Genomic DNA, 27,181 nt, shown 5'->3' on the forward strand with positions numbered 1-27,181 from the left:
AGCACACGATTTAAATAAGCAGTCAGCCGGTTTAGCCGGAAACACGTGCTCGATAGTAAATTTGTTCCCAGTTGTCCATATGACCAGCATAAAGCACCCAAGCCCACCCAAAAGATGCGCCTGGATACGCCGGAAAGGTTGGATGCCAAGTTGCGCAACTCGGCAAAGGAGGCAGGGGCCCAAGAAACACGAAGCCAGTCCCGCACGCAACTCCAAATGAGCTTAGCCAGGTGACAGTGAAAAAAAATATGTTCCATGTCTTCCACATCACCGCAAAGGGCACAAAACTGGGAGCCCGGTCCATTTCTCTTACGAATTTGATTAGCCGAGGGCAACCGGCATCGGAAAGCTTGCCACAAGAAAATTTTAATCTTAGGGGGAATACGGGCCTTCCAAATTTGGGAGAAACGATTGGTAGGCATGCCACCAACAAGCTTAGAGTAAAGAGACTTAACAGAAAAGCGTCCAGAGTCAGACAGCGGCCAAAGCACCGAATCCCTGACTGTCGAGAGCATAGGGAAGAGGGCAGTAAGACGTTGCCAATCTTCAAACTCTACAGGCGACAGGGAGCGGCGAAAGGCCAGGTTCCACCCCTGGGAAGCTAGCTTCGCAATTGAAATATTTGGATCAGAGCAATAGGAGAAAAGGGTAGGGAAGGTCACCGAGAGAGGTGATTCTCCACACCACCAATCTAGCCAAAACCTAATCGAGGATCCGTCCCCAACAACAAACTTAACGAAAGATTGAAAAACAGGTCTAACTTTGACCAGAGACTTCCAAAACTGAGAACCACCACGCGGCAGAGCAAACATCGGGCTAGAGGACGGAAAATATTTAGCCTTAAGGATCGACAGCCAGAGGGGCTGATCCTCAGCGCTCATAATCTTCCACCACCATTTAATCATCAAGCATTGATTCATGATGGAAGTGTTAAGAATCCCTAACCCCCAAGGTTTTTGGGCCTACACATCAATTTCCATTTAACAAAGCGATATTTGCGACGACTGTCCGCCGCATTCCAATAAAACGCCCCACAGTGTTTATCAAAACTAGCATGAATCCCAGCCGACAAGAGATAGAAGCCCATCAGAAACATGAGGAGGGAGGAGAGGCAAGCATTAATTAGAGCCACTTTACCCGCATTCGTATTATATCTACCCCGCCAGGGAAGGACCCTGTTGCCCACCTTTGAGACCACCGGGGCAAAATCTTTGGCATGAAGCACGTCCGGGGAAATAGGCAAACCCAAGTATTTGAACGGAAAGGAGCCCAGCTTACAGTTGAGAAGGTGGGCCACTCGCACGGCTTTCGACTCATCCACACCAGTAACAACCACTTCGCTTTTGGCGAAGTTAATCTTAAGCCCCGACATTGCCTCGAAGCACAATAAAATAAACTTGAGGTGGGCAAGGCAGATCTTATTTAGCTCAACCATAATAATAGTGTCGTCCGCATATTGGAGGTGGGTCAGACCATGGGGAATAAGATTAGAACTAACCGGTGTGGGCAACAGGTGTGGGCCTGGGCTTAATTTTCCTTCCGACCATTAGCGCAAGTCAGTCAGTGCGTAAGCTACGTACAACTATTTACGTAGGTATAGCAAAAAAGCCCGTATGCAGATAAGCCAGCACGATTCGTATGAAAAACAGATTTGTAAATTTCTTATCTCCCTTCGTTTTTAATTATGAGTCTTTTTAGATATTATAATATGGACTACATACAAAACAAAATAAGTGAATCTACACTTTAAAATAAATCTATATATATTTGTATGTAATTCGTACTGAAATCTTTAAAAAGACTTATACTTAGATATGAAGGGAGTAAGTCTTATGTCATTTGATTTTGAACGCCAGTATCGGGGGCACGGTCGCCAGGAGGGAGATCGTAGCTGATGGTTTCGTTCGCTGGGAGAGGCATCTTTTAATAAAAATGCCATCTATTAAGAAAAAATGCCATCTCTTTAAGAGATGGCATTTTACCATCACACTAAAAGTGTCATGTTTAAAAATAAAAACTTCATATCCTAATAAAAATGCCATCTATTAATAAATAAAAAATGCAATCTTTTAAAATAAAACATTCATCTTATAAAGAGATGGCATTTTAGCATCACACCAAAAATTTCATCTTTTATAATAAAATATTCATCTCTTAATAAAAAATGTCATCTCCTAATAAATAAAAAATGTCATTTCTTAAAAATATTAAAATGCCATATCTTAATAATATAAATGCTATCTCTTAATATCAAAATGCTATGTTACTAATTAGTAAAATGCCACACTCTTATTAAAAAAACCATGTATCTAAGTGATAAAAAATCCATCTCTTTATAAATAAAAATTGCCATCTCTTAAAAATATAATAATGACATATGTTAATAACAGAAATGTTATCTCTAAATATGAAAATGTCATGTTACTAATTATTAAAAGGCCACGCTCTTATTAAAAAAATACATGTATCTAAGTGATAAAAAATTCATCTCTTAATTAAAAATCAAATCTCTTAATTAAAAATCCAATCTCTTAATTAATAAAAATGCTATATCTTAATAATAAAATCCTATCTCTTAATGTTAAAATGCCATGCTCTTATATTAAAAAAAACATGTACCTAAGTGAGAGAAAACATTGTTTGCCAGCTAGATAGAAAAAAGAAGACCAAGGGGGCAGGGGGTGAAAATGAATGAAACCGACCCTTTTCCGAAACTTCAACACAAAATGGCCCCAATCTAAAAATATTTCCGAAACTAGCCCTTTTGCATGACACCGGGGACTAGGGCACCATGCTACACGTCACTACCATGGCACCCTAGCCCGGGGCGTCATGCTATCTAGCATGGCGCCCCAGCTTTTGTGTTGAAGTTTCAAAAAAGGCTAGTTTCATCAATTTTCACACAGGGGGGAGGGGTATGGGATTCGATTTCAGGTCCCTCACGATGAGTGCTCACTCTCTTAACCACTCTGGTGGGCGGTGGAGTTTTCAAAATGTATATGGCTCGGTCGCCATGGGTTTTAGAATCTGACGTGCCTTTGCTTGTACCAAGATTCATGCAACGAGAAACCAACATGGGAAAGAGGGTTCGCTGTGATTGCCCCGCGGGGAACATCACACTAGTAGAAAACAGGGATTTGATCCAGGCCGGATCAGCCCATTAGTCCCGGTTCAGTTCAGAACCGGGACCAATGGAGGCATTGGTTCTGGTTTGTGAGCCCAGGGGGCCGGCCGGGCCACGTGGGCCATTGGTCCCGGTTGGTGGGATGAACCGGGACCAATGGGCCTCGCTCCTGGCCCACAATCATTGGTCCCGGTTCGTGCCTCAAACCGGGACTAAAGGTCCCTTTAGTCCCGGTTTGAGGCACGAACCGGGACTAATGGGGTTGAGACCTTTAGTCCCGGTTCATGCCACGAACCGGTACTAAAGGTTCCATCTTCAAACTCTACCCCCCCCACCCCCCCACCCCCCCTGGATCGCTTTTTCAGTTTTAAAAAAAATAAAAGAAAATGATGGAAATGTCAAAAAAATAAAAAAAAAATAAGTTTCCCATGTGATATGTGGTCTAGTTGTTGGAAAATTTGCAAATGTGAATTTTGACTTTATTTGCAAAATCTCTCTGAAATTTGTAAAAATGGGCATAACTTTTGCATACTAACTCGGATGAAAAAGTTTTTTATATGAAAAATCATCTACTCAAAAAGTTACATCCGAATTTAATCGGGGGAACCCCGTTAAACATTTTCAAAATCCTCAAAAACCTAATAGAAAAAAGTTACGGGGCTTTTAAGATCTAGAGTGAAAAAATCGAAAAAAATTCAAACAGTGGGCAAACTGTGGTCAAACAATGGTCAAACTTATTCTAGAATATTAGTGTTACTAAATAATTATTTCAGTTATTTCAATTTTGGTCAAACTGTGGTCAAACAATGGTCAAACTAATTATTCAAGAAATATTAGTGTTACTAAATAATTATTGTTTTTTAAAACAATAGTTTCAAAATAAAACTATGAAATGTGTCACTTCATGCTCAAGCAAAATTCCTGAAGGTTAATAGGATCGACATCTTAGTATTGTCAGGAAAACAACAATTGCAGACTTGGAGCGAGGGAGAATAGAACCCGGAAGTTAAGCGTGCTCAGGCTGGGGGAGTGGGAGAATGGGTGACCGTTCGGGATGTTAGATAATTTGGAATGATGAGGGGTAATTAGAGGATAAATTGAGAAGTGATGAGAGGTGGTGATTACAAACTAGAGGTTAAAATAATTCAGAAATTTGAAAATAAAAAAAATTCAAAAAGAATTCAAAAAAAAATCGTAAAATTTCCTTTAGTCCCGGTTTGTGTTACCAACCGGGACTAAAGGTGGAGCTCCACGTGGCCGCGCCCTTTAGTCCCGATTCTGGATTGAACCGGGACTAAAGGGATAGGCATTAGTACCGACACTTTAGTCCCGGTTCCAGAACCGGGACTAAAGGCCCTTATGAACCGGGATAACAGGCCATTTTTCTACCAGTGTCAGCTAACTACTATTTCCGTTGATTTTACACTGAGGTTCAATTATCCGCGCTAGGGTTTACCTACCAGTAGCGGAAGAATCCCTATCCTAGCCGCCCATGGCGACTAGGGTTTACCTACTCCACCGGCGTCTAGCCGGCGTTTGAGTCTTCCCTACAGTCGTCTGATCGCTCCGATGGACCCTTGGGCTGGCCTTGGGATTGGGACATGACGAAGGGGTAGATTGGTTCTGCCAGTAGTTGTGGCGGATGTTTTTCGTCCATGACCACGACAATCGGCAATGAGCAGGTTGATCCTACCGCTACCAAGATTCTGGACCTAGTGCAGGTTGATATAGATAGAAAATTCCTTTATTCTAAACAGTTCAACTGTACTCTAAATAAATATAGTGATCCAAACGATCTTATATTTCTTTACATATAGAATATATTCACCTGCGGGTGATATGGATAGACTCTTTCTACAAAAAACAATAAATATCAGTCTTCCCCGGTCTCAAAATGGGGCTTGCTTCGGTAGACCCCCCTAACAAGTAGAAGGGCAGGTCATACGAAAGAAGGGTATGCTCACCTCGTATTATATGGTTGTAGCTGGTGTACGTAGACCGCGTGCATGCAAAAAAAACTGCCTGCACGATCTACCCGCCCACCCCATCTACTCGCCCGCGACCCCGTCTACTCGGCTACCCCATCCGATCGCCGCCGCCGCGGATCTCCGCCCTCCGACCCCGTCCGCCGCCGCCGTACGAGCTCGTCCGAAGCCGCCGTCGCCGTCCCAACGGCGTGCGTCGCAGCATCTCATCGTCATCGTCCACCGCCCGGATGTGAAGGCACCCCGTCTACTCCACCGCCCACCTCGTGTACTCGCCCGCCCCATCCGATCGCCGGCGCCGCGGATCGCCGCCGTCCGACCCCGTCAGACGCCATCGTCGCCGTCCCAACGGCGTGCGTCGCCGCATCTCACCGTCATCATCCACCCCCCGGACGTGAAGGGCCCGACGTGCCACGCCGCATCCGGACCAGTCTCCCCACCCCCCGTCACGGATCCTACCAAACATCCGGCCGGTGGCTCGTCGTGCACGTGGCCGGCTGGTAGATTCAAGGCGGGGACAGCTGCCGTCGTCGAACGCCGGCGACGCCTACACCGCGGGGCAAGGTTTGTCATCTAAACCTAGCGGGCATGATGGATAGAAGTTAGGGCTAGTTAAGTGGTGAATCAAGGATAGAAGTTAGGGCTAGTTAATTTAAAGAACGCTTATTTGTCATGACGACATCACACAATATGCACACACCACTGGGCAACCTCAACTAGTTGTTTCACACAACACAAAAAAGTGTTGTTTGAACCATTGCATTAAGAAAAAAATTCATGGTAGTTGCTGGGTTCATGGATTACACGTCTTTCTCTTTTTTTGCAAACCAACATGAGTTTTTGTCATTGTTGTAATCAACGCTTCAAATGTTTTGTAGTTTTGTGAGTTAGCTAGGCGTGTTGACATGGACGAAGAATCCGCATTCGGGAGGGACGAGAATGATACTGATAAGGTGACTAAGACTGATAACGATAATTTGAACGAAGATATGACAACAACGACAATGATTCCGTCTCGTCATATGATATCTTACCTCCGGATGATTTTCATAGTAATGAACATGGCGCAAATAGTGAAAACGTAAGTGGCGTATATTTTGATTTTATTTTTGAATTTGCAAAGTATGGCATGGCTAACTATGTGTACAGATTTGCAGGAAGATGTGGATGTTGACAATGTGCAACATAGTTGGCAGGAATCATTTGCAGATAATTTGAGCCAGGTTAGTTGATAGATGTTGTACATCGATCAATACTATGATTTAAATGAGGGTTTAAATGATAGTAATTGACATATATATTTTCAAATGAATGTTGTAGGATGAGTCAGATGGTTCTAGCGTTGATCACGATGAGGGAGAGATCGATATTGAGGAGGCTCAAAGGCAGCAGAAGATGCTTGAGACACATTGGAAGATCATGGCTATGACCTTTCGGTCACAAGGGGATGCATACATATTCTACAACAATCACGCCAGAGAGCACGGGTTTAGTATCAGGAAACAGAAGGTGAAACGAGGTGCTTCGGGAAGCTCCTGGACCCCGAGGCGCATAGAGACCGGGGGGTCCTCCTTCTCGTCCGGCGGCTCCCCCTGCCTCCACCTCCGCCCCGTCAAGCCGGAGCCCCAGGGCGCGCCTGTCAGCGCGCGCACCCGCAGCTCCGGCGTCCGCATCGGCGACAATGCCTCCCCCACCGGCCGCTTCGTCCTCGTCAAGCCCAAGCCGGAGCCCGGCCTCCCCGCGGAGTACGAGGAGGTAGCCCGGCGTGGCTTCTCCGACGAGGACGCCCTGCGGTGGGCGCGGGACGACTACCTCCGCGACGAGATGGTCCGGCAGTGCCGGGCCCTGGAGGAGATCGCCGCTCGCAAGCGTGGGCGCGAGGACGAGCACGGCGTCGTGGTCCTCGACAGCGACGACGACGACGACGCCCCCGGACCGTCCAACCCGCCGCGCCAACCGGGGGAGGGATGCAGCAGGGACGGCAGAGGCGTCGGCGGGGACAACGACGGCGGCGGCGGCGGCGGTGACTACACGCGGTTCTACCGCCTCCTCGGCATGTAGAACCGCGTGGGCGGGCGGCGAGGGAGACGGCGCGGGTAGCCCGCGGTAGTTTTTCTCTTTTTTTGTAAAGTATGTTTAAATTTGAACGAACTCGCCGATGTTTATGTTAAATTTGAATTGTGTTTGCGCCGTATTTGACTTTTTAAAAAAAACGTGGGCGCCGCGACTGGGGGACATCACGTCCCCAGTGCGCGGTTTAGCGCCGGTGCGTCCCCAGGGGGCGATTTTTTGTCCCTACTGGGAGGCCAACGGCTGGAGATGCCCTTAGATGGCGGGTTCCATCCATCGATCTGCAAAGCTTTATATGGAGGAGGGTTGGCTACGTTCCTAGTGCAAATCGGCAACCGATTCCGTTTTGAATAAGATAAGAAGACGGGTTTGCTATTTTTCAGCCGGATGAAAACAATTCGGCTTCATTCGTTTTTCTAGCCGCTCGATCTCTGTTCTGGGATTTGTGCTAATCCGTTTTATTCCTAGCTTCAGTTCTGTTTGTTGTCTTATCGGGCGCGCAAGCGAGACCCGTTTTGTTTTCCCTGGCTGGCCGAACCGTTGGTCCTTTTTTTTCTTCTCTTTTTGTCTCCCTGTAGCTGCCTTTTCCCCTCCGGCCCTCCCTTTTCTCATTCCTAGCATGCATCCGAGAGAGGGAGAGAGAGAGTCATGGCGATGTTGTAGATCCCCTCGCCGCCGCATCTGCCTGCTGATGTCTGCTGCATCTCCCGCCTTGAGGTGTGCTGTATCTCCCCCTTCCCTCGCGCTCCGTCCCTCCCAATCTCCCCTCCCCTTCTTTCTTTTCTGCATTTTCGATGTGTTGTCTTGCTCCTTAGATCGATTGAGTTCAGATCGATTTTTGTTTAGGTTGTTGTTGTTGTTGATGTTTATATCGTTAGGGCACTCAGATTTGTTCTTTTAGATAGTTGAATGGGATAGCCCCGCGCCCTTTAGTTGTATGTGGTCTGTCCTGTTCGTGCACTTGGATTAGGCTGCAGGAGTGATTAATCTGCTATAGGGGATTCATTTACTATGCATGGCCATTTGGATTAGGGCTTCTTTGCCTTGAATTGGCTGGCTCGTTTTGTTTGTATATGTATGTGCAAATGCTCAGTTGGTTCACAATGGGACACCGTAGAACACCCTGGAAGTGCCCTGTTGTAGGTGTTAGATCGCCTGGCCATTTTATGTTTTCTATGAAGTTGTGTTTTCAGTTTTTTTAGATTAGAGTTTTAAGTAGTGTTTTGTTTCTGTATTTGAATAGGCATCAAACTTTCTATTCTTGCTCTGTAGTTGTATGCTCATTTAGGGTTCCAAATCACATTTAAGTTACCTGTCAATTATCATGTAGGTTCTAGTTTTCAGTGTAATTTTTAGTGGATTTTATCTGTACTATGGTAGTGCAATTACTGTGTGTTGTCAGTGCATTTTTAGTGTGTTTTAGTGTAAATATTATATGTAATTGCACTGTTATTTGAGTGCATTTTGACTGTAATTCAGTGGTTTAGTCTTGCATTTGTTCCAGTGTACTTTCAATGCAATCTCATAGTAATTGCAGTGCACTTCAATTTCATTGTTGATGTAATCTTTGATGTAATTACAGAGTATTCTTGCTGTATTACTTCTTTAGCTGTAATCTTTTTGTTGTAATTTCAGATTAATCTCTCTGTAATTACAGAGTAATCTCTCTGTATTTACAGAGTATTCTTGCTGTAATTACTTCTTTAGTTGTAATCTTTTTATTGTAATTTCAGATTAATCTCTCTGTAATTACAGAGTAATCTATCTGTAATTTTTTGATGTAATCGAGTGAATATACAGTGTAATTACATATAAGAATTTTAGTGGTGTTAGTAGTGGAATTTGCTCTGTTGTTCTACGGGGTATGAGTTGGTTGTTTGTCGTGAACTTTGTGTAAATGTGTGTTTTCTCCAGAGTGTAGATTTCCGCTCTTCTTCAGCTAGATTTCCGCTCCAGTACCTTGTGATTTCGGTAGGTTGTCCTTGTCTTCTCCCTTTCCCCATTGGATTTCTTCTAGATCTAGTTGCTTGTTTCGATTCCCCTGGCATTTGATGCACTTATAGGTGTATGTGTATTTGTAGCGGAGGACTTTCCTGGCAATTTCGTTGCAGTTGTAGCGGTAGGTGCATGGATGTAGCGGTGGATTTGATTCCCCTTTTGATTTTCTATCACTGGCCTGGGCGTCTGATTCTGCTGACTATTTTTTCTATTTGGCATGTGTTTCTAGGTAGTAGTTGCATCTAAGTTATAGCAGCTCCATAACTATAATTTCATTTAATTACAGTGTAGTTTCCTCTGAAATTGTAGAGTAGCAGCACTGTAATTACAGTGTTGTTATAGTGTAATTTCCAGAGATAACCAGAGTTACTGTAACTTCTGGGATTGTTAATTTTACAATCACTGCAATTACAATTACAGTATAATTTCAGGTTAATTACAGTGCTATTGTCAGTGTATATTTAGTGCAAGTACACTAGATCAGAATGAAATTTTCATTGCAATTACAGCTTGTATAGCAATAGTTGGGGAGGGGAATGGGAGTTTAGAGGAGGGAGTTGTGTTGAGATTAGACATGGGATGTTACCAGGAAGTCTCGTGCCCCTTCAATTCCCATTCCCTAACTCTAATTACCCTCAACCAAGCTGTTAAAGTATTTTTTTGGAGGGTTTGTCTATGTTTGGTCTACAAGCATTTTAGATCTTTTCTTTGTGGCTTGTCTTTGTTGGCTGGTATTTGCATTCATTTTAGAACCATTTATTTATATTTATTTGTGTTCGGGTAGTATTGCATCTAAGTTACATCACTTCATGACTGTAATTTAATTTTAATTACAGTATAATTTCCTCTAAAATTACAGACTAATCGCACTGTAATTATATTGTTACAATGTAATTTCAGAGTAATCACAGTGTACACTGTGCTATTTTGTTGTAATTACTGCAATTTCGCTATAATTTACGGTGTTTTTACAATGTAATTTCTAGTGGTAATCACAATGATATTTTTACTGTTATTACATATACTAGGATATTTACTGTATTTATAGTTAGTGCAATTACAGTGTAATTTCAGTAAAATTACAGTGCTAATTAGACTGTAAATCACAATGTCTTTGTTCGGTAGTGTTGCAGCTAGTCACACTGTCAACATATACTGAATCTACCTTTGTGTCTGAAACTTTGCCAAGTTCCTACCTAATCACCCTACAGTACAAATATACAGTGTAATTTTTTATCATTTGTACTCATACACTCTTGTCTTTTTTTAGCATTGAAGCAGTGAGGTGTGATAGGGCCTGTTGTTCATATCGTTCACTTGGTACTTCGTGCCCTAATGGACATCTAGGCAACTTCCTGGTAATATCTTAATGTCGTTTTTCTTTGCTCTTTTAAAGGAAATCGTCTTGAATAATTCCGGGCCTGAACTGATCTGAAATGCTTTTGAAGATGCTAACGGTGCATTTCCAATGTGGACGACCAACCATGTAAGTACTTTAATTTCTGCTATCTTTTTTGGTGTTTGTCATTGCCCTTTCTTTTTTTATTTCTTATTTCCTCTATATACATTTTTCTTCATATTCTTCTTCCTTTTTGCAGCTATACTTTCCTGTAACCATTCGAAAGCATTGGTTTTCTTTCATCGTTTCTTTGAAGGAAAGACCCTTTGCTTTCCTTGATTTAGCTTTCGATGAGCATTCTTAATTTCACTTGCAGATTTGTCATCCGCTAGTACATTACTAATCAATTTGTTTCTAGATTAGTTTCCTTTTTGAAGGCACAATTTTTTTTTAATCTTTTGAGATTTTCTCTTGTATTTTAAATTTTATTCAAAGAATTATAAACTTCATAGGATTCTGGGATGCTTTTGTTACTCCCATGATGAGGAAACAAATCGATTCCGAACAATTTGACGGTGTCTACCTAGCTGTACCCAACCAGACCAATATGTAATTTGTTTTTAGTATGGTTGACCTGATTCCTGATTTCCTTTTATATTTTGTTCTTGATAACATTGTTGGTATCTTATTTTTTGTTTTTCTACCTTTATTCATGTGAAAAATCAGGCACGATTGTGGCGTCTTTACATTCAAGTTTATGGAAGTGTGGACTAAAAGGACTCAAGTTACTAACCACTTTTCAAGTGCTGACACATCCAACTTAAGGATAAAGTATGCTAATGATATGTTTTTCAGCGAGTTCAACAGTGTGGATAAGTTCTAGTTACTGATTTCTTTGCAGATGTAAGCACTTCTATTTTTTATACTTCAAATTTACAGAATAGAAGTTCATGATTTCCAGTCATTTTTTAGTTGTACTTTTGGCTGAAGGTTGCCCAATTTACGGTACACATCTACATCATTGACTGTCTATTGTACTGTACATTTTCTGCTTTTTGGCTCAGTGTCAATTGCTTCACTTTTTGTGCCGTCCCACTCGCCATTGATCTGGTTTTTGTTTCTGATTTATGTCCTCAATTGCTTCAATTTTTGCTTCTCCTAATTTATGTATGTGTCAATGAATTTCTTCTGTGGATCGTCATGGTTGGTTTGTTCCTTGCCCATCGGTCGATTTCTGTTTTTGCTTGGATCTGCTCATTTGGGTAGGATTCTACTAATGCTTGGTGGATTTTGGTCTACTGGTTTGGGTAGGATGCTACTGATCTGTAGCATAGCATGCCTTCCTGTGTGCAGAATTTCTTTATTGTTTTGTTCAGCCATTTCAAATCAATCTTTGACTTTGTGCTTTGGTATGTGTTAGCAGATGCATTTTTTCAAATTAACCCATGATGCTATGTTGTCTTGACCAGCAGTGTTCCAGTGTTAACTGTAATTTCTATTATGGTTTAATGTAATTATATATATACAATAGTTTCAGTGTTAACTCACCAAACTTACAGTGTAATTTCTATTCTTGTTTATTGTGATTATATATTTACAATAGTATCAGTGTTAACTCACAGAACTTATGCGGTGGCCCAAAATCTGGACCCCAACAGCGAAGGAAGAGGGGTGCTGCAGTTAAAGACTGGGTTAATGTCAGTAATCAGGGTATGAGCTACTACTCACCTCATCTCTTTCCCGTCTTTGGGGTGAATATACTACTATTATATTATTGCATGACCATTCGGACACACTTACCTATGCTACCAGTCACCAACTAGTCTAGGTCACATATGTTCGACTGTAGACGCTCTAAAATGTACTGTTTATGGGAACATTTATTTAGTAAGCTAATAATAATTTACCTTTTTTATGGACACACTAATCTGTTTTTCTGTTATCTGAATCCACCCACAACGCATACACATGTGCAATTCTGACAACGCATAAAACTGATCTTGGATTGAATGTTAAGCATTGCCATTCTTTTGCTAGTTTGCCAGAGTAATGTGTTAGTTCATGCAAGACCAAACGCCCTCACCCATAATAATGCGATGGTTTCGATTATCATGTAGGAGTAATGTGTTAGTTCATGCAAAACCAAACGCCCTCACCCATAATAATGCGATGGTTTCGATTATCATGTAGGAGTAATGTGTTAGTTCATGCAAAACCAAACGCCCTCACCCATAATAATGCGATGGTTTCGATTATCATGTAGGAGTAATGTGTTAGTTCATGCAAGACCATGAACCCTGGCTAGTGGGGACTGAGCTTGGGTGAATAAACTGCACCTGCCTTTGGTAGGTGTAGTAAGTCACTGAAGCTGGCGTCCGGCTAGTTGGCGATCACGGGACGCATTGTAGCCTGACTGAGGCATTTGATTTCAACCATGCATTTGATTTCCATCCCGGCCCATTCCCCAGAGCCGGCTGGATCACATGCTGACATGCACCAGTGGTGCGCTGCTAGCCCTTTCATCCCTATTCCCTAGACTTTGCTCATCCCTTCAATGAAGAAAATATGCCCTAGAGGCAATAATAAAGTTATTATTTATTTCCTTGTATCATGATAAATGTTTATTATTAATGCTAGAATTGTATTATCCGGAAACATAATACTTGTGTGAATACATAGACAAACTAAACGTCACTAGTATGCCTCTACTTGACTAGCTCGTTAATCGAAGATGGTTATGTTTCCTAACCATAGACATGTGTTGTCATTTGATAAACGGGATCACATCATTAGAAGAATGATGTGATTGACATGACCCATTCCATTAGCTTAGCACCCGATCGTTTAGTATGTTGCTATTGCTTTCTTCATGACTTATACATGTTCCTATGACTATGAGATTATGCAACTCCCGTTTGCCGGAGGAACACTTTGTGTGCTACCAAACGTTATAACGTAACTGGGTGATTATAAAGGAGCTCTACAGGTGTCTCCAAAGGTACATGTTGGGTTGGCGTATTTCAAGATTAGGATTTGTCACTCCGATTGTCGGAGAGGTATCTCTGGGCCCTCTCGGTAATGCACATCACATAAGCTTTGCAAGCATTGTAACTAATGAGTTAGTTGCGAGATGATGTATTACGAAACGAGTAAAGAGACTTGCCGGTAACGATATTGAACTAAGTATTGAGATACCGACGATCGAATCTCGGGCAAGTAACATACCGATGACAAAGGGAACAAAGTATGTTGTTATGCGGTCTGATCGATAAAGATCTTCATAGAATATGTGGGAGCCAATATGAGCATCCAGGTTCCGCTATTGGTTATTGACCGGAAACATGTCTCGGTCATGTCTACATTGTTCTCGAACCCGTAGGGTCCGCACGCTTAACGTTACAATGACAGTTTCATTATGAGTTTATATATTTTGATGTATCGAAGTTTGTTCGGAGTGCCGGATGTGATCACGGACATTACAAGGAGTCTTGAAATGGTTGAGACATAAAGATTGATATATTGGACGGCTATATTCGGACACCGGAAGTGTTCCGGGTGATTTCGAAGAAAACCGGAGTGCCGGAGGGTTACCGGAACCCCCCGGGAGAAGTAATGGGCCTTATGGGCCCTAGTGGAGAGAGAGAGGGGCGGCCAGGGTGGGCCGCGCGCCCCCTCCCCCTCTGGTCCGAATTGGACTAGGAGAGGGGGGTGGCGCCCCCCTTTCCTTCTCCCCCCCTTCCTTTCCCCCTCCTAGTAGGAGTAGGAAAGAGGGGAGTCCTACTCCTACTAGGAGGAGGAGGACTCCTCCTTGGCGCGCCCACAAGGGCCGGCCGGCCTCCCCCTTGCTCCTTTATATACGGGGGCAGGAGGGCACCTCTAGACACACAAGTTGATCTTCATGATCGTTCTCTTAGCCGTGTGCGGTGCCCCCCTCCACCATAATTCTCGATAATATTGTAGTGGTGCTTAGGCGAAGCCCTGCGGCGGTAGAACATCAAGATCGTCACCACGCCATCGTGCTGACGGAACTCTTCCCCGACACTTTGCTGGATCGTAGTCCGGGATCGTCATCGAGCTGAACGTGTGCTAGAACTCGGAGGCGCCGTAGTTTCGGTGCTTGATTGGTCGGGCCGTGAAGACGTACGACTACATCAACCGCGTTGTCATAACGCTTCCGCTGTCGGTCTACGAGGGTACGTAGACAACACTCTTCCCTCTCGTTGCTATGCATCACCATGATCTTGCGTGCCCGTAGGAATATTTTTGAAATTACTACGTTCCCCAACAGTGGCATCCGAGTCTAGGTTTTATGTGTTGATGTTATATGGACGAGTAGAACACAAGTGAGTTGTGGGCGATATAAGTCATACTGCTTACCAGCATGTCATACTTTGGTTCGGCGATATTGTTGGATGAAGCGGCCCAGACCGACATTACGCGTACGCTTACGCAAGACTGGTTCTACCGACGTGCTTTGCACACAGGTGGCTGGCGGGTGTCAGTTTCTCCAACTTTAGTTGAACCGAGTGTGGCTACGCCCGGTCCTTGCGAAGGTTAAAACAACACCAACTTGACAAACTATCGTTGTAGTTTTGATGCGTAGGTAAGATTGGTTCTTGCTTAAGCCCGTAGCAGCCACATAAAACTTGCAACAAACAAAGTAGAGGATGTCTAACTTGTTTTTGCAGGGCATGTTGTGATGTGACATGGTCAAGACATGATGCTAAATTCTATTGTATGAGATGATCATGTTTTGTAACCGAGTTATCGGCAACTGGCAGGAACCATATGGTTGTCGCTTTATTGTATGCAATGTAATCGCCCTGTAATGCTTTACTTTATCACTAAGCGGTAGCGATAGTCGTAAAAGCATAAGATTGGCGAGACGACAACGATGCTACGATGGAGATCAAGGTGTCACGCCGGTAACGATGGTGATCATGTCGGTGCTTCGAAGATGGAGATCACAAGCACAAGATGATGATGGCCATATCATATCACTTATATTGATTGCATGTGATGTTTATCTTTTATGCATCTTATCTTGCTTTGATTGACGGTAGCATTTTAAGATGATCTCTCACTAATTATCAAGAAGTGTTCTCCCTGAGTATGCACCGTTGCGAAACTTCTTCGTGCTGAGACACCACGTGATGATCGGGTGTGATAGGCTCTACGTTCAAATACAACGGGTGCAAAACAGTTGCACACGCGGAATACTCAGGTTATACTTGACGAGCCAAGCATATACAGATATGGCCTCGGAACACGGAGACCGAAAGGTCGAGCGTGAATCATATAGTAGATATGATCAACATAGTGATGTTCATCATTCAAACTACTCCATCTCACGTGATGATCGGACATGGTTTAGTTGATTTGGATCACGTGATCACTTAGAGGATTAGAGGGATGTCTATCTAAGTGGGAGTTCTTTATGAATAATTGAACTTAAATTTATCATGAACTTAGTACCTGATAGTATCTTGCTTATTTATGTTTGATTGTAGATAGATGGCTCGTGCTGTTGTTTCGTTGAATTTTAATGCGTTCCTTGAGAAAGCAAAGTTGAAAGATGATGGTAGCAATTACACGGACTGGGTCCGTGACTTGAGGATTATCCTCATTGCTGCACAGAAAAGTTACGTCCTGGAATTACCGCTGGGTGCCAGGCCTGCTGCTGATGCAACTGACGATGTTAAGAACGTCTGGCAGAGCAAAGCTGATGACTACTCGATAGTTCAATGTGCCATGCTTTACGGCTTAGAATCGGGTCTTCAACGATGTTTTGAACGTCATGGAGCATATGAGATGTTCCAAGAGTTGAAGTTAATATTTCAAGCAAATGCCCGGATTGAGAGATATGAAGTTTCCAATAAGTTCTATAGCTGCAAGATGGAGGAGAACAGTTCTGTCAATGAGCATATACTCAAAATGTCTGGGTATAATAATCACTTGATTCAATTGAGAGTTAATCTTTCAGATGATTGCGTCATTGATAGAATTCTCCAATTACTTCCACCTAGCTACAAGAGCTTCGTGATGAACTATAATATGCAAGGGATGGATAAGACAATTCCCGAGCTCTTCGCAATGCTAAAAGCAGCGGAGGTAGAAATCAAGAAGGAGCATCAAGTGTTGATGGTCAACAAGACCACTAGTTTCAAGAAAAAGGGCAAAGGGAAGAAAAAGGGAAACTTCAAGAAGAACAGCAAGCAAGTTGCTGCTCAGGAGAAGAAACCCAAATCTGGACCTAAGCCTGAAACTGAGTGCTTCTACTGCAAGCAGACTGGTCACTGGAAGCGGAACTGCCCCAAGTATTTGGCGGATAAGAAGGATGGCAAGGTGAACAAAGGTATATGTGATATACATGTTATTGATGTGTACCTTACTAATGCTCGCAGTAGCACCTGGGTATTTGATACTGGTTTTGTTGCTAATATTTGCAACTCGAAACAGGGACTACGGATTAAGCGAAGATTTGCTAAGGACGAGGCGACGATGCGCGTGGGAAATGGTTTCAAAGTCGATGTGATCGCGGTCGGCACGCTACCTCTACATCTACCTTCGGGATTAGTATTAGACCTAAATAATTGTTATTTGGTGCCAGCGTTGAGCATGAACATTATATCTGGATCTTGTTTGATGCGAGACGGTTATTCATTTAAATCAGAGAATAATGGTTGTTCTATTTATATGAGTAATATCTTTTATGGTCATGCACCCTTGAAGAGTGGTCTATTCTTATTAAATCCCGATAGTAGTGACACACATATTCATAATGTTGAAACCAAAAGATGCAGAGTTGATAATGATAGTGCAACTTATTTATGGCACTGCCATTTAGGTCATATCGGTGTAAAGCGCATGAAGAAACTCCATACTGATGGGCTTTTGGAACCACTTGATTATAAATCACTTGGTACTTGCGAACCGTGCCTTATGGGCAAGATGACCAAAACACCGTTCTCCGGTACTATGGAGAGAGCAACAGATTTGTCGGAAATCATACATACAGATGTATGTGGTCCGATGAATGTTGAGGCTCGTGGCGGATATCGTTATTTTCTCACCTTCACAGATGACTTAAGCAGATATGGGTATATCTACTTAATGAAACATAAGTATGAAACATTTGAAAAGTTTAAAGAATTTCAGAGTGAAGTTGAAAATCATCGTAACAAGAAAATAAAGTTTCTACGATCTGATCGTGGAGGAGAATATTTGAGTTACGAGTTTGGTGTACATTTGAAATAATGCGGAATAGTTTTGCAACTCACGCCACCCGGAACACCACAGCGTAATGGTGTGTCCGAACGTCGTAATCGTACTTTACTAGATATGGTGCGATCTATGATGTCTCTTACTGATTTACCACTTTCATTTTAGGGTTATGCTTTAGAGACGGCCGCATTCACGTTAAATAGGGCACCATCGAAATCCGTTGAGACGACGCCTTATGAACTGTGGTTTGGCAAGAAACCAAAGTTGTCGTTTTTGAAAGTTTGGGGCTGCGATGCTTATGTGAAAAAGCTTCAACCCGATAAGCTCGAACCCAAATCGGAGAAGTGTGTCTTCATAGGATATCCAAAGGAAACTATTGGATACACCTTCTATCACAGATCCGAAGGCAAGACTTTTGTTGCTAAATTCGGAAACTTTCTAGAGAAGGAGTTTCTCTCGAAAGAAGTGAGTGGGAGGAAAGTAGAACTTGATGAGGTAACTATACCTGCTCCCTTATTGGAAAGTAGTACATCACAGAAACCGGTTTCTGTGACACCTACACCAATTAGTGAGGAAGCTAATGATGATGATCATGAAACTTCAGAACAAGTTACTACTGAACCTCGTAGATCAACCAGAGTAAGATCCGCACTAGAGTGGTACGGTAATCCTGTTCTGGAAGTCATGCTACTAGATCATGATGAACCTACGAACTATGAAGAAGCGATGGTGAGCCCAGATTCCGCAAAATGGCTTGAAGCCATGAAATCTGAGATGGGATCCATGTATGAGAACAAAGTGTGGACTTTGGTTGACTTGCCCAATGATCGGCAAGCAATTGAGAATAAATGGATCTTCAAGAAGAAGACTAACGCTGACGGTAATGTTACTGTCTACAAAGCTCGACTTGTTGCAAAAGGTTTTCGACAAGTTCAAGGGATTGACTACGATGAGACCTTCTCACCCGTAGCGATGCTTAAGTCTGTCCGAATCATGTTAGCAATTGCCGCATTTTATGATTATGAAATTTGGCAGATGGATGTCAAAACTGCATTCCTGAATGGATTTCTGGAAGAAGAGTTGTATATGATGCAGCCAAAAGTTGTTGTGTACCCTTATTGTTGTGCATAAAACGGACAAAAGTCTGTTTACGCCCGCGCACTACGCCATCTGGTATATTCGTTTTGCCCCAAACAGACGCACCCGGGCAGGATGATGTCGCGCGCTGGAGTTGGCCTAACACAAGGTGAAGGCCAGATGATGAAAGTGACGCATCACACACATCCGTTGACAATGCGAAGTTGGCCAACAGTGGAACGCGCCATGCGAGGAGCGAGCAAACGATCGACAAGGTGAGACTGTCCGCGTCAACAAGTCGAGGCCGGACGTAGTCCATGCACGCAGCAACGACACAAGGAAGACGACGATCAATGGACACGCGTACTTGTCGGCCCTGTGCATGTGCGGCACCACCCATGCAACATGCATGGAACACGGCGGCGACCAAGCCCGTCGTGAACGGAAGGATAAGAGCATCTTTAGCCATTGCCCCCCAGGAGGCTTAAAAATCGCCGCCTGGGGGCGTGCCGGCGCTAAAATCGACGCTGGGGGCAATTGGGTTCCCAGGCGCCGCCCCCAGGCAACGATATCGGCCCATTTTTGGTGCAAATGTGCCTGCTTTTCGGCTCACTTTCGGCGAAAAATCAGCCTGATATCAGCACAAACCGGCTCATATTCGCCGCGGTTCGACGCAAATTCAACAAAAGTAATTTTTTCTCACATAGTTCATCACAGAAAACCAATAGAAATCAAATAGTTCAACAACAAATAATTCAATACAAATTATATAGTTCAACAAATAGAAACTCATATTTCATCACACGTCGAGCTAGGCGTTGCCTTTGAGCCTTCATAGGTGCTCCACCAGATCCTGCTGCTGTTGTTGATGCATCTGTGGGCCTCGAATCTCCTGACGCATATTGAGGAAGGCAGTCCAGGTTGCCGGTATGTGACTCTCCCGATTCAATCATACACTAATCATACACGCAAATGTGTACGATCAAGATCAGGGACTCACGAAAAGATATCAAAACACAACTCTAGACACAAATTAAAATAATAAAAGCTTTATATTACAAGTCAGGGGCCTCGGGGACTCAAATACATCAGCTCGAATACAAACAAGTCAGCGGAAGTAATCATATCTGAGTACAGACATAAGTTAAACTAGTATGCCTTAAGAAGGCTAGCACAAAAGCAACATAGATCGAAAAGGCAAGGCCTCCTGCCTGGGAGCCTCCTAACTACTCCTGGTCATCGGCGTCCGTCACGTAGTAGTAGGCATCCTTAGTGTAGTAGCAGTCGTCGTCGAAGGTGGCGTCTGGATCCTAGGCTCCACCATCTGGTTGCAGCATCCGAAAAGAATGGAAAGAGCTGGAAAATGGGAAGCAAAGCAACCATGAGTACTCATCCAAAATACTCGCAAGCAAGGATCTACACTACATATGGATCGGTATCAATGAAATGGAGAGTATCTGTAGACTGGAATGCAGAATGCCAGAAGAGAAGAGGAAAGCCTAGCCTATCGAAGACTAGCATCTTCAGGCAGCTCCAAGCATCTTGCAGCAATCAGAAGAGTATAGAATAGCAGTTTATATTTAGAGGTAAATACACCACAAGTCACAGAACTTGCACACGACGGTCAGTTTAGTGCGTAAACTTGTAAAATACGTGTTTCTAGTCATCTAACTTGTCCTCTTGTTCATATACGGTGCTTTCTACCGTATCCGGCTGTATCATTACGGGTGCCAACGTGATGGGGCCTACAGTCAGTGGCTGAGGTGGTGGTAATCCACACGCACTGTTTTCTTCTCAGATAGCACCCTTGCATTTTATTTATTTATATGCAGAAAATTCTCAAATAAAAGTAAAAAAATTGTAGCACACAGCGGGATTTGAACCCACGACCGACCATGATTCGCCCCGCATAGAAGCCACCAGACCAACTGCAACTTTGCGTTTAATGGAAAAAATTATCTTTATATAACTAGACCATGCGAATTAAAGTAAAATCAAAACGGAGACAAGGTAATCCCCGCTTCGAGCTTGAGGGCCCAGTCCAAAAGAAACCTATATGCATTCATTCTGAAGTATATTTTCTTTTATGTACATAATTCACATTCAAACAAAAATTTCGTTCATTTGTCCTAAAAAACTATGTACATTCATTTTGACCTATATTTTCGTATATCTAAATTTTCAAATTTTAAATTATTCAAACTCAAAAAAAAATGATGTTGATTTGTCCAAAGAAATTTATGTACATTCATGCTGCACTATATTTTCTTTTATCTAGATTTTAAAATTATAAATATTCTAATTGAAAAAAATAGTTGATTTGTCCCAAAAATTTACGTACATTCATTTTACACTATATTTCCTTTCATCTAGATTTTAAATATTTAATTATTCAAAATCGAACAAAAATTATTTGATTTGTCCATAAGAATTTACATACATTCATTTTGAACTATATTTTCTTTTACCTGGATTTTTCAGTTTACATGTACTCGAATTCAAACAAAAGTTGAGTTGATTTGTCTGAAAAACATACATACATTCATTCTGCACTATATTTCCTTTTATATAAATATAAAAAATTTAAATTATTCATATTCAAACAAAAGTTTTGTTGATTTGTCCAAAAGAATTTACATACATTCATTCTATATTGTATTTCCTTTTGATCTAGATTTTAAAATTTAAAATTATTGAAATTTGGAACAAAATTTTGTTGGTTTGTCCAAAATAATTTACGCTCATTCATCCCGCACTATTTTTTTCAGGAATATATATTTAAAGTTAGGTACTATGTGCAAAAAATATTGTCTGTGCAGAAAGAAAATTATACATAGTTTGCCAGCACTAGGATACATAAATTTCAAACTATATAATACATAGCAGTCTTATCTCTATTTATCACTAATAAACTAAAATCAAATCTATCTTACATAGAAAACAAAGAAAGAACAATACAGAAGATAAATTTTGTTTATGTTGTCAAGTGTCACTGTGGACTGATGGTCGGCACTTATACACAAGGCGAGCTTTTAAGAAGGTCATATTTCGAACCGGGCCTTCTCCTTTTCAGCACACAATTTTGTCGTTTTGATTTCTATTTTAATTAGTGCGGTACGTGTTCAATAAATAGCACTAACTGTACATTTGACACATCAAACTTAGTTGGTCTAGTGGTTTTCTATGCGAGGCCAAGGGCAGCAGGTCATTAGTTCAAATCCCATCCCGTTCTCCATTACTTTTTCATTTTATTTGAGGATTTTCTGCATAAATTAATAGAATGTAAGGGTCCTTTCTGACAAAAAACCGGCCTCAGCCACTGACAGTGGCCCATGATCTTGGCTTTTCTACAACATGTTTGATAAATATAAGAGGTAAATACACCAGAAGTCTCGTTCTCCATTACTTTTTCATTTTATTTGAGGATTTTCTGCATAAATTAATAGAATGTAAGGGTCCTTTCTGACAAAAAAACGGCCTCAGCCACTGACAGTGGCCCTGCCACATTGGCGCGCGTATGGATATGACTGGGTATAATGGGAAGCACCGTATATGAACGAGGCGACAAGTTAGATGACCAGAAATACGTATTTTACAAGTTTATGCACCAAACTGACCGTCGCATGTAAGTTCTATGACTTCTGGTGTATTTACCTCTTATATTTATCAAACATGTTGTAGAAAAGCCAAGATCATGGGCCACTACCTCCGGATCATTATCGATACCGGAAAACACGTTGAGCGGGGGGCACGATTGGTTTTTCTGTTCTGCGAGCCGAGGAGTTGTTTACCCCCTTGCACTACTATTTCCCGACCGCTGCACATGTTCTTTATGTGACTTAATAATAGAGCAGTCATAGTTTGATGGCAGCGAAGCCGATGGTCGCATAAGGTTTTTCAGTAAGCGCTTCACTTTTGTCGGATCTATTTTCTCCTTTGGCTCGGGCCGTTTCGGTGCAAGCTGGTGTTCCACATCGGCATCCACGGCCTTCTTGAGTTCCTCATCAGTCAGTTCATATGGTAGCTTGGCAGGAGCCTCCTTGATGCTTTGTAGTACTAGCCGCCGGAGCGGCGGTTCTCTTCCGCTTATCCACCCGTGGTGGAGGCGGCGGAGTCTGCTGACACGACGGAGACGACTGAGGCGACTGAGTCTGCTAACGCGGCGGAGATGCCTGAGGCGGCGGAGGCGGTGGAGTCTGCTGACAGGCGGAGATAGAGTTGGATTGCTACTCTGAGGAGTCGATAGCCTTGGCGTCCAATGTGGAAGCACGATGTGTTCCTTTTCTCCATAGAATGGTACCTTTTTTAGCATCTCCCAGTTCGGTCTCCCCTTCACCTGCAGGGAAGTCAAACTCCAACTGCTCAAATCCCTATATAACTTCATCCACCTCGACAACAGCATAGCCATCTATATTGGAGAGCAATGGAAGTTCCATCACGTACAAGAGGTAAGGCAAAGCCGACCGCTGCCTTCACGAATATGTTCATGCATTTCACATGTAGCTCACCATTTTCCCTCTGCGCGATATCATCCACGGGGTAGCGAGGAGACGTGATATCATCCATGGCCCGAACGAGCTCCGTGGAAGCCAGACTGCTTTTCCGCTGAGATGGTGGGCCGGCAATATCGAATGTAAGATCTTCGTGCCGCTGAGATGGGCCGGTAGCTTGCTGGCTGGTAAGTGACTCTATTTGCTTCTGTTGCAACGCTAATTTTTCATCTATCCATTGCAGCCGGTTTGCCTCTTGTTTCTTTTTTCTCCTCGGCTTCTATAAATGACATTGCAGTTGGGAAACCCAATCTTTCACGGAACGGAGCCTGATGAGCCTCGTGTCCGTCCACTGTGTTTAGCATTCCAGAGGGCGCATGTCAACTCGTCGTTCTCTCTATCGGGATTGAACTTCCCGTTCTGCACATCCTTGATTGCAGCTTTAAGGGTTTTAAGGGTTGTTGCAAGTTGATCTTTTGTATAAATACACTTTCCTGTTTCTGGGTCCAACTTTCCCCATTCCCGTAGAACCAAGTCTTTGCCTGTTTAGACATTTCATCAAGCACCTCTTGTGCATAGAAAGGGAGAACAAACTAACACACACCTCCCACCTTTTATGAGGAAAAGCAAAGAAAAGAACGGGCAGGGGCGAGGATATATATAGGCAAATTTTTAGTCCCGGTTGGGGTCTAAAACCTGGACTGAAGACAGACCTTTAGTCCTGCTTGGAGACACCAACCAGGACTAAAGGGTATCGTGCCTGCTGCAATCCCTTTAGTCCCGGTTGGTGTCTGGAAACCGGGACTAAAGGTCCTATCGAATCCGGATATGGCCGGCGTCCTAGCCGCTTGAACCGGGACTGATACTCATATTAGTCCCGGTTCGTAACGCGACCGGGACTATTGCTCCGATCCGGCTAGAACGAAAGCCCTGTTTTCTACTAATGTACCGCTCGCAAGATTCTGGACCTGGTGCAAGTTGATATAGATAGAAATCTCTTTAGTTTAAACAGTTAAACTGTACTCTAAAAAAATATAGTGATCCAAACGATCTGATATTTCTTTACATAGAGCGGGTGATATGGATAGACTCTTTCTACAAAAAACAATAAATAATATCAGTACCAAGTACTATGATTTAACCTCTAGTTCTCTTGTGGGCAGTAAAACTGAATCTATCCCTGACGAGAAAAACCTAGCTAGATCGATCAAACAACCGACTGCCACGACGCAGCAAAGTACAGGTCAATTGGCACCGTCGACCTTGGCGCTGGGTCTGGGCAGCGTCACGATAGTGTCCACGTCCGAAGCGGCGCACGCAGCTCCCAACGAGGCCGTGTCCCCGACGCGCAGGCCCCTGCACGACACCATCGTCCCATGGTGGTTGCTCCAGTGGGTCCCCGGCATGGTGACCGCCACATCGAACACCGGCGTCCCTCGCCGGGCGTCCGCCGCGAGGCCGTCAAGGGCAAACCCGGGGATCTGCACCGCCGTCCCCCACGCCACGATGGCCTGCAGCTCCCTGGTCCCCCTTCGCTTGGTGCAGAACCTCTGGACGGGCCCAGCGGCGAGCGGGACGCCGGCGTAGCTCACCTCCACGACCGTGCCGGGCGCGGTGCAGTCGCCGATGAAGATGCTCCGCGAGGCGACGCGGAGGGTGAGGTTGAAGAGAGGGTTCAGATCGTGGCGGCCGAGGTCGGCGCCGTCGAGGCCGGTGGCGGCGTCGATGGCGGCGGAGTAGAGCGGCTGCTTATCTCCTAGGGCGACGCACAGGATCACGGTGAGCAGGCCGAGCACTACGAGCACGGCCACCGCCACCGCCACCAATACTAAGCTGTCCACCGCGCCCCACCGGCGATCATCGATCTCGCCCATCGCATGCAGCTTGCTACGTACCTAGCTAGGTCGTCGATCGAGAGGCTTCGATTGATTATTACTGTATATGGAGGAGGGTCGGCACAGCCAAAGGCATACGTAGTGCAATCAGCATCGAATTACCTATTCCCGTTTTGAATACAGCAATGCTACCTAAAGGTTTATGCCTAATTTACATAACAACTTAGGTGTCCTTTTCTTGTTAGATAAGTTACGTAAGATTAAATAGGTTCCTACAATAAGTGTAGCATTTTTTTATTTTAAATAAGAGACGGCCGGCAAAGCATGCAGATAGATAAGCCATCACGATTCGTATGGAAAACAGATTTGTAAAGTTTATCTAAGTCTTACTCCCTCCGTTTCTTTTTACTCTGCATATAAGATTTGGTCAAAGTCAAACTACACAAAATTTGACCAAATTTCCATAAAAAAATATGAACATCTATAATACTAAAACTATATAGTATGAAAATACGTTTCATGGTGCATCTGATAATATTGATTTCATATTTTGAATGTTTATAGTTTTTAATATAAAGTTAGTCAAACTCTATAAAGTTTGACTTTGACCAAACCGTATATGCAGACTAAAAAGAAACGGAGGGGCGTCATTTGATTTGATTTTACACGGAAGATCAAATATTCGCGCTAGGCTTTACCTACCAGCAGCGAAAGAATCCCTACCCTAGCCATCCATGGCGACTAAGGTTGAGCTACTTCACTGAAGTCTAGCGAGAAAAGTCCACATTACAACCCTGAACTAATCACATGGTTTAGAATTCAACCCCGAACTTCAAAACCGATGGAAATACCACCCGAACTAACTACGCGATCTAAAAAACAACCCTCCTCGCGGTTTTGATCCAATCAAGTGGTTTTGACCGAGTTGACCGATGACTAGGCACTCCTTATATGTGGGACCCACCAGAGGAAACAACAATAAAAAACATCCCACCCTCTCTTTCTTCCTTCTCTATCTAGCCAGCAACAGCACAGAGGTGTCGCCGTTCAAGGGCCAGAGGGGGAACCAGCGACGGCGTCTGTAACATCTGATGCACGTGTCCCAGTAGCATCGCCGCCGCGCCTCATCCCCAACAGCGCCGCCGCGCCTCGTCCCCAGGAGCCCCACCGCCAGTGCAATTTCCCTGCTCGGCCACGAGCACCTAGGCCCCGTGCACGTCGGCCACAAGGACCTAGGGAGCCGTCGCTCCAGCTTCTCTATGCGACCGCATCACGAGGCCCGCTGTCCCCTACGTCGACCCGGCCCCTGGCGGCATCACTCCCCTGGTCGGGATAAGTGGCGGGGAAGAAGGGCAGAAGCTTGAGGACGGTAGGGGCGCCGAGCAGAGCAAGTACGACGAGGGACGGCCCGACTGCTCCTGTTGCCGCCGTTGGCGAGCTGCTGCTGCAACCTAAGGGGAAGAGAGGGAGAGAAGAGATGGAGGGAGGAAAGAAGGAACCTGCCGGCATTATGGTGCCACCATCGGTCTCCGGTCGCCGGCGGTGGAAGTGTTGGCCGCGGGGCGGCGGCGGGGTGGACTCGGTTGAGGGTGAGGGTGTGAACGAAACAGAAAGAGATGAGGGATAAGGCTGGGATGTATGTGTGACGTGGCATGCTGACTAGGCTGCCAAATTAGCTTTGACTAGGTCAAAACCGCTTGGCCAGCCTAAATCCGAGTCAAGAGTTGTTATTTGAACTTTGTGACAATTTGAGGGTTGAATCTGACCGGTTTCAAAGGTCAGGGTTGAAAATCAAACCATGTGGTTAGTTGAGGGTTACAATGTGAACTTCTCTCGCGTTTAGCTGGCATTGAGTCCTTCCCACCCACCACTCCTACCCCTCGTCTCCGATCGCTTGGATGGACCCTTGGACTGACCAAGGGGACATCTAGCATGTCTTCCCAGCCTATGGTTGGGGACATGACGAAGGGGGTAAATTAGTTCTTCCAGTAGCGGCGGCGGATGTTTTTTGGCCATGGCCGCTATGATGGCCAATGAGC

At 43.9% G+C, this 27,181-nt stretch overlaps 1 long non-coding RNA gene across 3 annotated transcripts; it reads left to right on the top strand.

The window, feature by feature from the left end:
* The first annotated feature begins 7,777 nt into the window (after nucleotides 1-7,777).
* On the top strand, nucleotides 7,778-13,084 carry LOC119298594. 3 transcript variants are annotated; one of them, XR_005145898.1, is made up of 3 exons: nucleotides 7,778-7,896; nucleotides 10,574-10,663; nucleotides 12,139-13,084. It is a non-coding gene; the product is annotated as an uncharacterized LOC119298594 (long non-coding RNA). The 3 variants fall into 3 exon arrangements; XR_005145897.1 differs by lacking the exon at nucleotides 12,139-13,084 and adding an exon at nucleotides 11,243-11,408; XR_005145896.1 differs by lacking the exon at nucleotides 7,778-7,896 and adding an exon at nucleotides 10,443-10,535 and having other exon boundaries at nucleotides 10,626-10,663.
* The last annotated feature ends 14,097 nt before the right edge of the window (nucleotides 13,085-27,181 follow it).

This window comes from Triticum dicoccoides, chromosome 5A (assembly GCF_002162155.2).
Source record: "Triticum dicoccoides isolate Atlit2015 ecotype Zavitan chromosome 5A, WEW_v2.0, whole genome shotgun sequence".
NCBI lineage: Eukaryota > Viridiplantae > Streptophyta > Magnoliopsida > Poales > Poaceae > Triticum > Triticum dicoccoides.